The following is a 13,134-nucleotide window of genomic DNA, read 5'->3' as shown; positions in this document are numbered from 1 at the left end:
TGGAAGGAAGGATGAATGGATAGATCATGACCTTCCAATTGGAGGGGTGGTGGCAGGCATAGATAGATAGATCATGACCTTCCAAGTGGAGGGGGTGGTGGTGGGCATAGATGGATGGATGGTTGGATGGATGGATCATCACCTTCCAAGTGGAGGGGTGGTGGCGGGCATGGACGGACAGACGGACGGATGGATGGATGAATGGATATATTATGACCTTCCAAGTTGAGGGGATGGTGGCAGGCATGGATGGATGGATGGATGAATGAATGAATGAATGAATGAATGAATGGATAGATAGATAGATAGATAGATAGATAGATAGATAGATAGATAGATAGATAGATAGATAGATAGATAGATAGATCATGACCTTCCAAATGGAGGGGGTGGTGGCTGGCATAGATGCATAGATGGATGGTTGGTCGGATGGATGGATGGATTGATGGAAGGATGATTGGATAGATCGCGACCTTCCAAGTGGGGGGGGGGGGGGATAGATAGATAGATAGATAGATAGATAGATAGATCATGACCTTCCAAGTGAAGGGGGTGGTGGCGGCATAGATGGATGGATGGATGGATATATCACGACCTTCCAAGTCGAGGGGGTGGTGGCAGGCATGGATAGATAGATAGATAGATAGATAGATAGATAGATAGATAGATAGATAGATAGATAGATAGATGGACATGGATGGATGGATGGATGGATGGAAGGATGAATGGATAGATCATGACCTTCCAATTGGAGGGGTGGTGGCGGGCATAGATAGATAGATCATGACCTTCCAAGTGGAGGGGGTGGTGGTGGGCATAGATGGATGGATGGATGGTTGGATGGATCACACCTTCCAAGTGGAGGGGTGGTGGCAGGGATGGACAGATGGATGGATGGATGCATGGATGAATGGATATATTATGACCTTCCAAGTTGAGGGGATGGTGGCAGGCATGGATGGATGGATGGATGAATGAATGAATGATAGATAGATAGATAGATAGATAGATATCCATTCAACCCAGAGCTCGACCGCAGTGCTTGAGGTCGAGTCCAGAGGTCTTGATGGCAAGGCTACGAAGGCTAATTCTCCTTGGGGACCTGAACCGCTGGCGCCCCCTAGGTTCCCTGAGCTGCCCGCACCTCTCTGCTCTCCTGAACATCCAGCACCTCCCTGGTCCCCTGAGCAGCTGGCGCCTCTCTGGCTGGCACAAAAAAATCAGATTTTTTGCTCACATCTGACACAGATCGGAATTTGTTGCACACGTGATCTGCACAAAACACAAAAATCTGCATGAGATCTGATTTTTTCACATCCAATCTGAGCCACTTCCAAATGTGGTTTTAAATCAGATACATATCACATCTCTGGACATGCAACCTACGTCTGAACATGCATATCCAATTCCCATTGGAATTCCAAGCCACCACAAGGTGAGGGCGACACGTTTGCTTGCTAAAAGGTAGCGTTAATGTTGTATTATGAAGCAGACGTGCCCGTATGCACTTGCACTAAAAATTTGCAGCTTTATTATTGAGCTAGAAACTTTATAGCCTATATATATATTTGAAAGAAATTGCGCGCGCATACACACACACATTCAGCAGCTGAATTTCAGCCTCTGCCCGGTTAATTTTAAAAGAAAACGCTGTGTGTGTTTTTTTATTATTATTTTAATAAACCAAAAGCTTCACTGGGTAAGCTCTCTCTCTCTTGTGCGCTCTCTCCTTATCATTCATTCAGATAAATGTAATCTTACCTGCTACTTTATTTCCCTCTTCAGAATTCTAGATTTAACGATTGTAAATAAAATAACAAATGCAAAAAAAAACGTTATTTTCCAGTCTATATTCATTCACAATTCGTGCTGCAAAACATCCATGACACTGGCAGCTGTTAACTTATCCATTCTGGCAGTTTATCATGGCCACCCGACGTGAAATATATAAATAATTTTAATAGCGCGGCCATTCAAAACCCGAGGGTCTAACATGTGCATGCAAAGCTATCAATGACATTTTGGGCGGGAATTAATGTAAACACAGTTATCAGATACCAGTCACGTCTAAAGTGAGTGTAAACATGCTGGCCAAAAAATCGGATATGGTCAAAAGATCGGATCTGTGCATTAAGACTTGCAGTGTAAATGCAGCCTCTGGTCTCCTGCACAGCCAGCGCCTTCCTGGTCCCCTGAGCAGCCTGTGCCTCCCTGGTCTTCTAAGCAGCTGGCACCTCCCTGGTCACTGGTACCACCCAGGAGGCTTCTTAGCCACCCTGTTTACCCAGAACCCCTTCCGGGAGGGGGGAGTACTGTCACGGTCATCCGCTCTGTCACCATTTCTGCACTACATTTTCCCTCCTTGATCTCACCTGCACTCTTTCAGCCATCACCGGCATCTGTTACTCATCACCCTAGTCAATAGCACCACATAAAAGCACACACCTCGTCTCCCCAGATTGTCCAGTAACATTTATACATAGTGGACTACTTACCTGATTTCCTGCATTTATCTCAATCATATGTCCCCAGCATATCTCCCCTTCCTACATGTCTCCAGTGTCTTCTCTCTGCCCCTCTGAGGAAACAAGGATGACCAGCATACTCACCGCTGTCCCGAGGAGGTGTATGCGCTCATCCTCTCATCTATCTTCCCATCCACAATCTCGTACATCTATAACAAAATGAAAGTCAAGTTATCATTCATTACCCTACTTCAAAGTCTATATTGAACTCTATATTCACCATTTTGCCTGTTTGCTCAAAGATGTGAATAAAACTTTTCCATTAACTCCATCTTGTTGTCCAAGTCTACGTTCTGTAACAGCTCTACGTCTCCTTCGATTAAAAATCATGTCTAGTACAGTGGCTGTGATATACTTTAACTTACTAATATCCATTGCCATTTTGGAATGACTTAAAGGATTAGTCCACTTTTAAATACACTTTTCCTGATAAATTTACTCACCCCCATGTCATCCAAGATGTTCATGTCTTTCTTTCATCAGTCGAAAAGAAATGAAGGTTTTTGAGGAAAACATTCCAGGATTATTCTCCTTACAGTGGATTTCAATGGCTACCAACAGATTGAAGGTCAAAATTACAGTTTCAGTGCAGCTTCAAGGGCTTTAAACGATACCAGATGAGTAATAAGGGTCTTATCTAGCGAATCGATCGGTCATTTTCGAAAAAAATACAACCGTTTATGCTTTATAAACAAAATATCGCCTTGAATGTACTTTCCGCTTCCGCATTCTTCATAACGCTTACGCTGAATGTCCTACGCCTTCCCTATTCAAGTTACGGAAAAAAACTAAACTGGCGCCGGTTCGTTCCGTAAGTAGAATAGGGAAGGCATAGAACATTCAGCGTAAGCGCTATGAAGAATGCGGAAGCGGAAAGTACGTTCAATGCGATATTTTGTTTATAAAGCATAAACGGTTGTATTTTTTTCGAAAATGACCGATCGATTCGCTAGATAAGACCCTTATTACTCATCTGGTATCGTTTAAAGCCCTTGAAGCTGCACTGAAACTGTAATTTTGACCTTCAATCTGTTGGTAGCCATTGAAATCCACTGTAAGGAGAAAAATCCTGGAATATTTTCCTCAAAATCTTCGTTTCTTTTCAACTGACGCAAGAAAGACATGAACATCTTGGATGACATGGGGGTGAGTAAATTTATCAGGAAAAGTGTATTTAAAAGTGGACTAATCCTTTAAGGCCTGTACACACCGGGACGAATATCGCACGCGTTTATCGTCAGCGTTTTTCGAGACATTTTTTGTGTTCACACCCAAGCAATTTTCACTGGCGATGCGCTGAGTGAAAGTGCAAATTCACTCCCTGCCAGTATGTGGTGCTTGTGCTTAACGGTAGTGCAAATAAATATATTTATGATATTAATAAAGTTAAAGAAGCATAAGCATATTTATGAAATAGACATTCTCAACTATATTTCTTGAATGTAAAAAGAAAAAAACAAACAGTAAAATTACAGAAATAACTGGCAGAGCACCCATAGCGTGCGTCTCAATCAGCTCCCTAGTTCACTAGTCAGGGCACTGACCAGGGAGTCGGCCACATTCATTTACACGGTATGCTGATACACGACCTAGGAAGCTAGGGAGCTGACTGAGACGCAGGGATAGTTTGTAGGGGTCTTCCTCGACTACTTACTTTCTCTTCATCGACTTGGTATCAATGTGCACTCGGCAAGACCGTTTTGTGCTTGAGCGCCACCAAGTCATGTTTTACTGTAACTTCAGCAGCTCCAGGTACGTGAACAAATGCGCCACTCTCATTGGTCTGCCAGTTTTTAACGCGGCGCGTCAAACCAAAAACACGAACCCGAGGCGTTTTTTTAAAAAATTACGCTTTTACGCCTCGCGTTTTTTGCTTCGGTGTGCACACTCACATTGGCGCCCGTTGTTTAGTCGCGAGCCGTTAAACGTCGGCGAAAATCGTGCACGATATTCGTCCCGGTGTGAACAGGCCTTTATCGTCAGCCTGTCCGTCATTTTGACAGATTACTGAGGCTGATGCTGCTTGTAACTTATATTCACATCCTTGGCCAGTTGGTGGTGAGTGCGCGCCAGTGTGGCAGCAGAGCGCGAGTTCAGTCTCCAGAATAAAATGAAAACGATGCGTTTGATTACACGCACCCAGTTTGTCCATTTTATTATATATTATAATACTTATACTTACAAAATTAAGTTTCTAATCCAGTTCATTTTGTTTTAAATAGTTTTGTTATTTTTCTTGCTGCTGACTATAAGTTTATGGTCAGCGAATGGCTTTTCTTAGGTATATACGTGACATTGACTACGTTTACATGGACAGCAGTAATCTAATTACTGACCTTATTCTGAATAAGACAATATTATGATTAAGGTGTTTACATGAGTTGCTTTTAGAATATTCCATTCATGTTCCAATTTTACATGTTATAGAACTTAGATCGATTAATGGCAAACGTCATTACGTCCCCACAGCACGCTGTCCGACGTTCTCTACAGAATTTCACGTATCATCACCACACAGTTCGTGCCATATACAGTTTTGGGTGTTTTCATTTTTAATCTTACGAAAGCTTCAAGTGCAGTTAATTATTTGACATGCAATACGTGCAAATATATATACGGAGCCCGCACATGACATGCAAGAATAAATAAATAAATTGTGTGCATGATTTACTAATTCGTTCCCTCGATTTATACATAGAGGGAACAAATTAGTAAATCGTTTGCACGATTTAGCCCAGGCTACTATTTATTTTCTCTCATATGTGTGGGGCTCTGTAAATAGACAACGGTGGATACAAATTCTCAGCAACAGGCCTCCTTTACTTTAATTCGGCAACTTTTATTCATGCCACCGCGACAAATTCAGCGGTACTAGAGATGAGGTGAGAGGAATTTGATTTGTGGCTTCTTGCTTGACGCTTGCTCTCTTGTTTGCCGTCAAAACGGTTGACCACTGCCGTGTGTGTATTATGTGTCCTGTGGCAAAATGCGGTGAAAACTCACACATGACGTTAATAGTGTGATTAAGGTGTGTACATGTGTATAATGCACTCCAATAATGCGACTAAAATAGGAATACTCCACCTGTCTTAATTCGACGTGTGTTTACTTCGAGTATGACTTTAGTCGGATTAAGGTAATAAAACATAGCTGTTTACATGGTCCTTTCTTAATCAGAGTATTGTCTTAATCGTATTAATATCGGATTACTGCTGTCCATGTAAACGTAGTCAGTGACTACGTTTACATGGACAGCAGTAATCTAATTACTGACCTTATTCTGATTAAGACAATATTATGATTAAGGTGTTTACATGAGTTGCCTTTAAAATATTCCTTTCATGTTCCTGTTTTACATGTTATATAACATAGATCGATTAAGGGCAAACGTCATTACGTCCCCACGGCACGCCGTCCGACGTTCTCTACAGAATTTCACGTATCACCACACAGTTTGTGCCATATACAGTTTTGGGTGTTTCATTTTGAATCTTACAAAAGCTTCAAGTGCAGTTAATTATTTGACATGCAATATATGTGCAAATAGATACGGAGCCCTGCACATGACATGCAAGAAAAAATAAATAAATTGTGCGCACGATTTACTAATTAAATTCCCTCGATTTATAAATGATATGCGCATGATTTATAAATTGAGGGAACAAATTAGTAAACCGTTCGCACGATTTAGCCTAGGCTACTATTTATTTTCCCTCTCATGTGAGGGGCTCTGTAAATCCAGAGGTTCTGGATGAGAGATGAGGTGAGAGGAATTTGATTTGTGGCTTCTTGCTTGAAGCTTGCTCTCGTTTGCCGTCAAAACAGTATGTGTCCTGTAGCAAAGTGCGGCGAAAACTGCCACATGACGTTAATAGTGTGATTAAGGTGTGTACATGTCTACAATGCACTCCAATAATGCGACTAAAATAGGAATACTCCACCTGTCTTAATTCGACGTGTGTTTACTTCGAGTATGACTTTAGTCGGATTAAGGTAATAAAACATTGCTGTTTACATGGTCCTTTCTTAATCAGAGTATTGTCTTAATCGTGTTAATATCGGATTACTGCTGTCCATGTAAACGTAGTCATTGTTTGCAACACTTTTTGAACTGATGTGATACAGATTTCGGTAAGCTACTGTATCTTTCAACATATTATTTGATTTTCATTCATGTTTATTTAATTCTGTAAAGTAGTAAAGAGGAAAGGATGATCACGTTCACTCACAATCCTCGACAACTGTTCAAGATGAAAATTGAAAAGTGATGCAGTCTTTAATTTTCTTTTCATAATATAAATTAATGCATAGCCTAGGCCTATTTGCTTATCCTATAAGTTTGTGAATAAAAATGAAATTGTGGACAAAATCAGAAGCTATGTATAAATGTATTAAATGTCTTATCATTAAAATATAAAAAATTAAAATGATGGGTAATTATTGATTATGATGGTATTTTTATGATCCTGTCCATCAAAATGATGGCGAAAGTCTAATGCAACCTTATATATATATATATATATATATATATATATATACAGTGGTGATCAGAATTATTGGCACCCTTGGTAAATATGATCAAAGATGACTGTAAAAATAAATCTGCATTGTTTATCCTTTTGATCTTTAATTAATAAAATTAGCAAAAATCTAACCTTTCATTGAAGGAAAAGAATTGAAAGTAGGGGGGGAAATCACATTATGAAATAAATGTTTTTCTTCAAAACACGTTGGCCACAATTATTGGCACCCCTAGAATATTTATGAGTAAAATATCTCTGAAGTATATTCCCATTCATATTTAAAACTTTTTAGCACACCAGGGTGATCATGAACATGAAATTGTCCAGCCATGACTTCCTGTTCCACAGGAGTATAAACATGAGGAAACACAAAGGCCAAATTCCCTTAATCATTCATCACAATGAGTAAAACCAAAGAATATAGTTCTGATGTGCAGCAAAAGGATTGTTGAGCTTCACAAAATAGAAAGTGGCTGTAAGAAAATAGCTAAAGCATTGAAAATCCCCATTTCCACCATCAGGGCAATAATTAAGAAGTTCCAATCAAGTAAAGATGTTACAAATCTACCTGGAAGAGGACGTGTGTCTAAATCGTCCTAATGTGTGGTGAGAAGGAAAGTTCGAGTGGCCAAAGACTCTCCAAGGATCACAGCTGAAGAATTGCAGAGATTAGTTGAGTCTTGAGTCTCAGAAAGCCTAAAAAATGATCAAACAGCACCTACATCCCCACAAGTTTCTCGGGAGGGTTTCAAGAAAAATCCTCTGCTCTCATCCAGAAACAATCTCCAGCATATTCAGTTGTTAGGCAAGACTGGAACTTCAAATGGGACCGACTTCTATGGTCAGATGAAACTAAAAAAAGAGCTTTTTGGCAGCAAACCCACCAGATGGGTTTGGTGCACATATGGATAAAAAGTACCCCATGCCCACGGTTAAATATACTGTTGGATCTTCAATGTTGTGTGCCTATTTTTCTGCTGGAGGTCCTGGACATCTTGTTCAGATACATGGCTTCATGGATTCTATGAAATACCAACAGATAAAAAAATCAAACCCTGGCCGCTTCTGCTAGAAATCCAATAATGGGCCATGGTTGGAGCTTCCATCAGGACAATGATCCAAAACAAACATCAAAACCAACACAAAAATGTGTCACTGAGCACAAAATTAAGCTTCTGCCATGGCCATCCCAGTCCCCTGACCTGAACCCTAAAGAAAATGAGTGAAGTGAACTGAAGAGAAGAAGCACCAACATGGAGCTGGGAATCTGAAGGATCTGGAGAGATTCTGTATGAAGGAATGGTCTCTGATCTCGTCAGGTGTTCTCCAAACTCATCAGGCATTATAGGAGAAAACTCAGAGCTGTTACCTTGGCAAAAGGAGGTTGCAAAAAGTACTGAATAAAAGGGTGCCAATAATTGTGGCCAACGTGTTTGAAGAAAACCATTTATTTCATAATGTGATTTCCCCCCCCACTTTCAATTCTTTTTCTTCAATGAAAGGTTAGATTTTTGCTAATTTTATGAATTAAAGATCAAAAGGATAAACAATGCAGATTTATTTTTATAGTCATCTTTGATCATATTTACCAAGGGTGCCAATAATTCTGATCACCACTGTATATATAAAACCAACCCCAACCCCTAAAATTCCCTAGTTCCCCTAAAAATGAAAATTCTGTCATCATTTACTCACCCTCATTTAATTCCAAATTTGACATTCTGCTTTTGAAACTAAAAGAAGACATTCTGAGAAATGTCTCATTGTTGTTGTTGTTTTATCCATACATTTGAAGTCAATGGGCACTGAGCAAACAGTTTGGTTACCAACATTCTTCAAAATATCTTCTTTTATGTTCAACAGAAAGAAGAAACCCATACAGGTTTGGAGCAACATAAGGGCATGTGAACTAACACTTCAGGATTATTGGAAGTCATTTTTACTGGGTCACGTATCACTCTGCAATCTCTACATTTGAACTAAAGTAATTTCAAGTTTATTTATTTGACAAGTAATCTTGTATTGTGTGATAATGAGCAGGGATGACATAACACACTTTAATATCTAGGCACTTTCTGCATCTGTATCTCTTTCATGCGGTTTTGAAATCCATTTGACTGGAGCAGAGCGAGAACGATTGAAGATTAGAGGCATTATTCATAATTCCTGGTAAGTTCTTTAGAATATACTCTTTTATATTTATTTCATGTAGTGTATAAGCAATATCATGTCACAATAGCGAGCTAACACGACATTTAGCGGTATGTAAAAGCTGACAAAAATGTTTCCCCATAAATAACGTTAGGTTAGTAAAGAAATGTGTCGTTTAACTTTAAGGTTTTTGTTTCAGGCGCAAGGCTTTTTGACGGGGTATGCCATTGTGAGATGAACACGAAGGTAAAAACGAAAAGCATTGTATTATATAATTTTAATGGATGAATGCTGCAGTTTACTATGGTTTCGTTTCACTTTGCAATTCAGTTAATTTTCTCATTTTGAGAACTTGCTGTAGAGAGATTATTTGCTGCTTGCACAGGCATAACATTTAAACTGAGGGAGACAAAATGGCTTGTTAAAAACGTATGTGCGGTAAGCTTTGGCTGATGAAAAACATCAGAAAATGCGATCAAAGCATGATTAAATGTTGCATTTTTCTAATTTCTCCAGTTTAATTTTCTTATTGGGAGCATTTAAAATATAAATCATAAAGCTCATCTTTATGTAAGCATGCACACTGCCCTCTGGTGTATCGACGTGTGCACACCAGCCATGTTCCAAATCATCACTGTGCCTGCACAGGCACCCTGCCAGTGGCAATGACATCACCCACCTCAGAACACAGACTGACACTCACAATTAGCCTCTTTCTGTGTGGGTATGTGAGACAGGGCTGCTACATTTACCCCGTCTGACGACTTGAGACTGACTGCACTGACGGCCTGAATCTCCTCTGGGTACAGAGAGTTTTTAGTGAGGGCAGTGAAAGGTCCTGTGCCATTTCCAGTGGATTTCTTTCTCCCTTCGTACAAAAGGTACATAGGTCATGATTAAAAATGAGAATTGTTCAAACAGTGCTGAATAAATGTCTGGAATTAGTTTTGTGTTTGAAAACTCATCTGCAGCAAGTATTAAGCAGCTATTCCAAAACTCGGCCTAAGTGTTTTGTTTTTAGACAGAGGAATAAGGTGAACTGTAGCAAGACTGTGAGTCTTAATAATAATATGACATGACATGGTAGACAGAAACAATTGGACATCAGGTGATGTCATGTCCTAAGGTCTGAGTCTGCGATAGAGGAATAACTCGACAATGATCTGATATGAAATGTTTTGCTGCAATGGTCTACTTTTTCATACTTAGGCTGTGAGGGAGCGCTACAAATTGTATTGCAACTCACACGCATGTACTCATGCACACATCTCTTACATTTTGGGAATTGGGAATGGAAAAATAACACTAACACAATATGCAGCGATGAAGGATGACTTCAAGAATTTGTTTTAGGGACAGTTTTCTCTTCCATATTACCCTACAAAACAAAACTAAACAATTTATTTTAAATCTATTTATTTTATTATTTATTTGTTTTGTTTTATTTTATTTAGATATAATTACAGCTGCCATATAATTATTATTACACGGAAGAGGATTAGGGCCAAGCAATAATAAAAAAATAAAACCATCTCGAGATTAAAGTTGTTAAATTTCGAGAAAAAACGCATTCAATTTCGAGAAAAGTCTAGATAAAATGTTGAGAATAAACTCGTTAAATTACGAGAAAAAACTCGTTAAATTTAGAGAAAAAAGTCGAGATAAAATGTTGAGAATAAAGTCATTAAATTATGAGAAAAAAGTTGTTAAATTACGAGAACAAATTCGTTTCTCAACATTTTTTCTCAATTTAACGACTTTTTTTCTCATAATTTAACGAATTTGTTCTCATAATCTAACGACTTTTTTCTCGTAATTTAATGAATTTATTCTCAACGTTTTATTTCGACTTTTTTCTTGAAATTTAATGAGTTTTTTCTCGTAATTTAATGAGTTTATTTTCAACATTTTATTTAGACTTTTTTCTCCAAATTTAACAAGTTTTTTCTCCAAATTTAACAACTTTAATATCAAGAAGGTTTTATTTTTTTATTATTGCTTGGCCCTAATCCTCTTCCGTATTATTATATTATTATTACCTACAAAAAAATAAAATAAATACATTTTATTTATTTATTAAAAAATTAAATGATATAATTTTAGTGACCATACTTATTATTATTATTATTATTATTATTATATCTATTAATGTTTATGATGATGATGATGTTTAGTTATTTTCTACTGAAAAATACTGGGATAACTGCTTATACAGTTTTTCAAAGCACTTTTAATATCCTATTTATATATACAAAATAAGTTTGAATGACACTGTGATTGCATGTTGCCAGCAATGTTGATTAATGTTTCTCCTATAATAGTTGTCAATACTTTAGTATTACACATGTAATCTAGATAGGATTATGGCATGTGCACAGGGCAGGTGGTGTAGCCAGCAGTCTGGTGCTTTAACCTGACCTGACCCAGAACCAGAACCAGGTGCTGAGCTGTGATTATGAGTCTCAGAAGACCATACAGCCTGCAGCCTTCCCAGAGGCCTCCATATGGACACCAACTGCAATCTGTGATGAACAGCACAAATGATTCTCATCCACATAAATATGGACATACTGTACCATGGCCATACCAAATGTAGTGAATGCAGTGTAGGTTACGATGATTGATTGATTTGTCTTATTTCAGTTGTTTTTTTTAAATTGCTTACTGTTCAAAAGGCTATTGAACTTTCTTCATGTGACTTCATGTGAATTTTTCAAATTAGATGTCATTATACAGTTTTACATTAGATGTCATCTGTACAGTTCAAAACTCTACACACAAAACACACACACATCATGCATAAGCAAACACTTAATTCAAAACTGTTTTGACTCTTCTTAAAATGGTGTTTTTGCATAGTAACTCTATACATAAACCATCAAATGATTAGCCATATACACACCAAATAACACACTGATGTGAATGTAAAATACTACTCTCTTGTGTCTTTTGCTTGTTCAGTATGCAGTGGAGTGCACAGGAGTTTGTCATAGCACACGTGTATGTGCATAAATACACTGTATATACAATATGTATGCACAATAGATTAACTTTACAGTTATTGAACTGAATTGAATCAACACTGAACTGACTTAAGCTGAATAATGCCACTATTGGCTTGTTAGAGCTGCTTTACAGCAGAATTTGAATTTCTTACTATTGTGAAGCTGCTTTGAAATAATCTGTATTATATAAAGTGCTATAGAGCTAAAAGTGACTTAACATGCATATTCAGTATATAGTTACAAAATAAACAAATGCAAAGGTGAAAAATTTATTTGTTTCTCAAAACATTGAGTTTTGATTTCTAAGTGATCAAAGTAGGTATATTGACACTATAAGCAGAAATGCAAGTATTTCTTTATGAAAACATCGAGTTTTGATTTCTAAAGCCAGGCACAATTTAATGATTGTAAGGCCGATTATGAATGTAAGTTGATTTAACGATCGCGCTCAAACGCGTGTAAGCTTTCAGCCGATTATGAATGTAAATTGATACTTATGACTGACGCGTCTTTGCGTTCAAACGCGTCCAGTCAGAGCCAGTTGCTTAACGACAATCAGTAGGCAAACAGCTGCGATTACATGGAAAAAAATAAAATAAAATAATAATGAGCCTCCTCGGTGTTCAAATTCCATGTGTGAGTATATAAATCGTGTAAAAGTTGCTTCAGTAAAAACGCGGCGCAGGAAACAATCGCTGTATGTAGAAAAACAATGGGAAAGAGCGCATTGGAATAGAAAAACGCGTTCTGTGTGAACGGCCCCTTAGAATGTTTTAGCTAGTCGTTAAATGTGTGCCCGGCTTAAGGGATGTTTCTAACTGTTTAGCATTTTTCAAAAAGTTTGTTGTACAATATTGCAAACTGAGCATGTAATGTGCTTGCAGTTTTGCAAACTTGGTCTGAAGATTGTATGAGTGAATGGTTTCAGTG

At 38.1% G+C, this 13,134-nt stretch overlaps 1 long non-coding RNA gene across 2 annotated transcripts in view; it reads left to right on the top strand.

Moving 5' to 3' along the window:
- Nucleotides 1–11,911, top strand: part of LOC125277778 — a 15,593-nt gene extending 3,682 nt beyond the window's left edge. The window contains exons 2-6 of one of the 2 annotated variants that reach the window (XR_007186985.1): nucleotides 8,912–9,032; nucleotides 9,117–9,217; nucleotides 9,386–9,445; nucleotides 9,937–10,080; nucleotides 11,578–11,911. This is a non-coding gene — a long non-coding RNA (uncharacterized LOC125277778). The remainder of the gene's footprint in view (nucleotides 1–8,911; nucleotides 9,033–9,116; nucleotides 9,218–9,385; nucleotides 9,446–9,936; nucleotides 10,081–11,577) is intronic. The other variant, XR_007186986.1, reaches the window with a different exon arrangement.
- The last annotated feature ends 1,223 nt before the right edge of the window (nucleotides 11,912–13,134 follow it).

This window comes from Megalobrama amblycephala, linkage group LG11 (assembly GCF_018812025.1).
Source record: "Megalobrama amblycephala isolate DHTTF-2021 linkage group LG11, ASM1881202v1, whole genome shotgun sequence".
In the NCBI taxonomy this organism is placed as follows: Eukaryota; Metazoa; Chordata; class Actinopteri; order Cypriniformes; family Xenocyprididae; genus Megalobrama; species Megalobrama amblycephala.
Note: the sequence above shows the minus strand (reverse complement) of the source record. Positions and strands in the feature narration are given on the sequence as shown.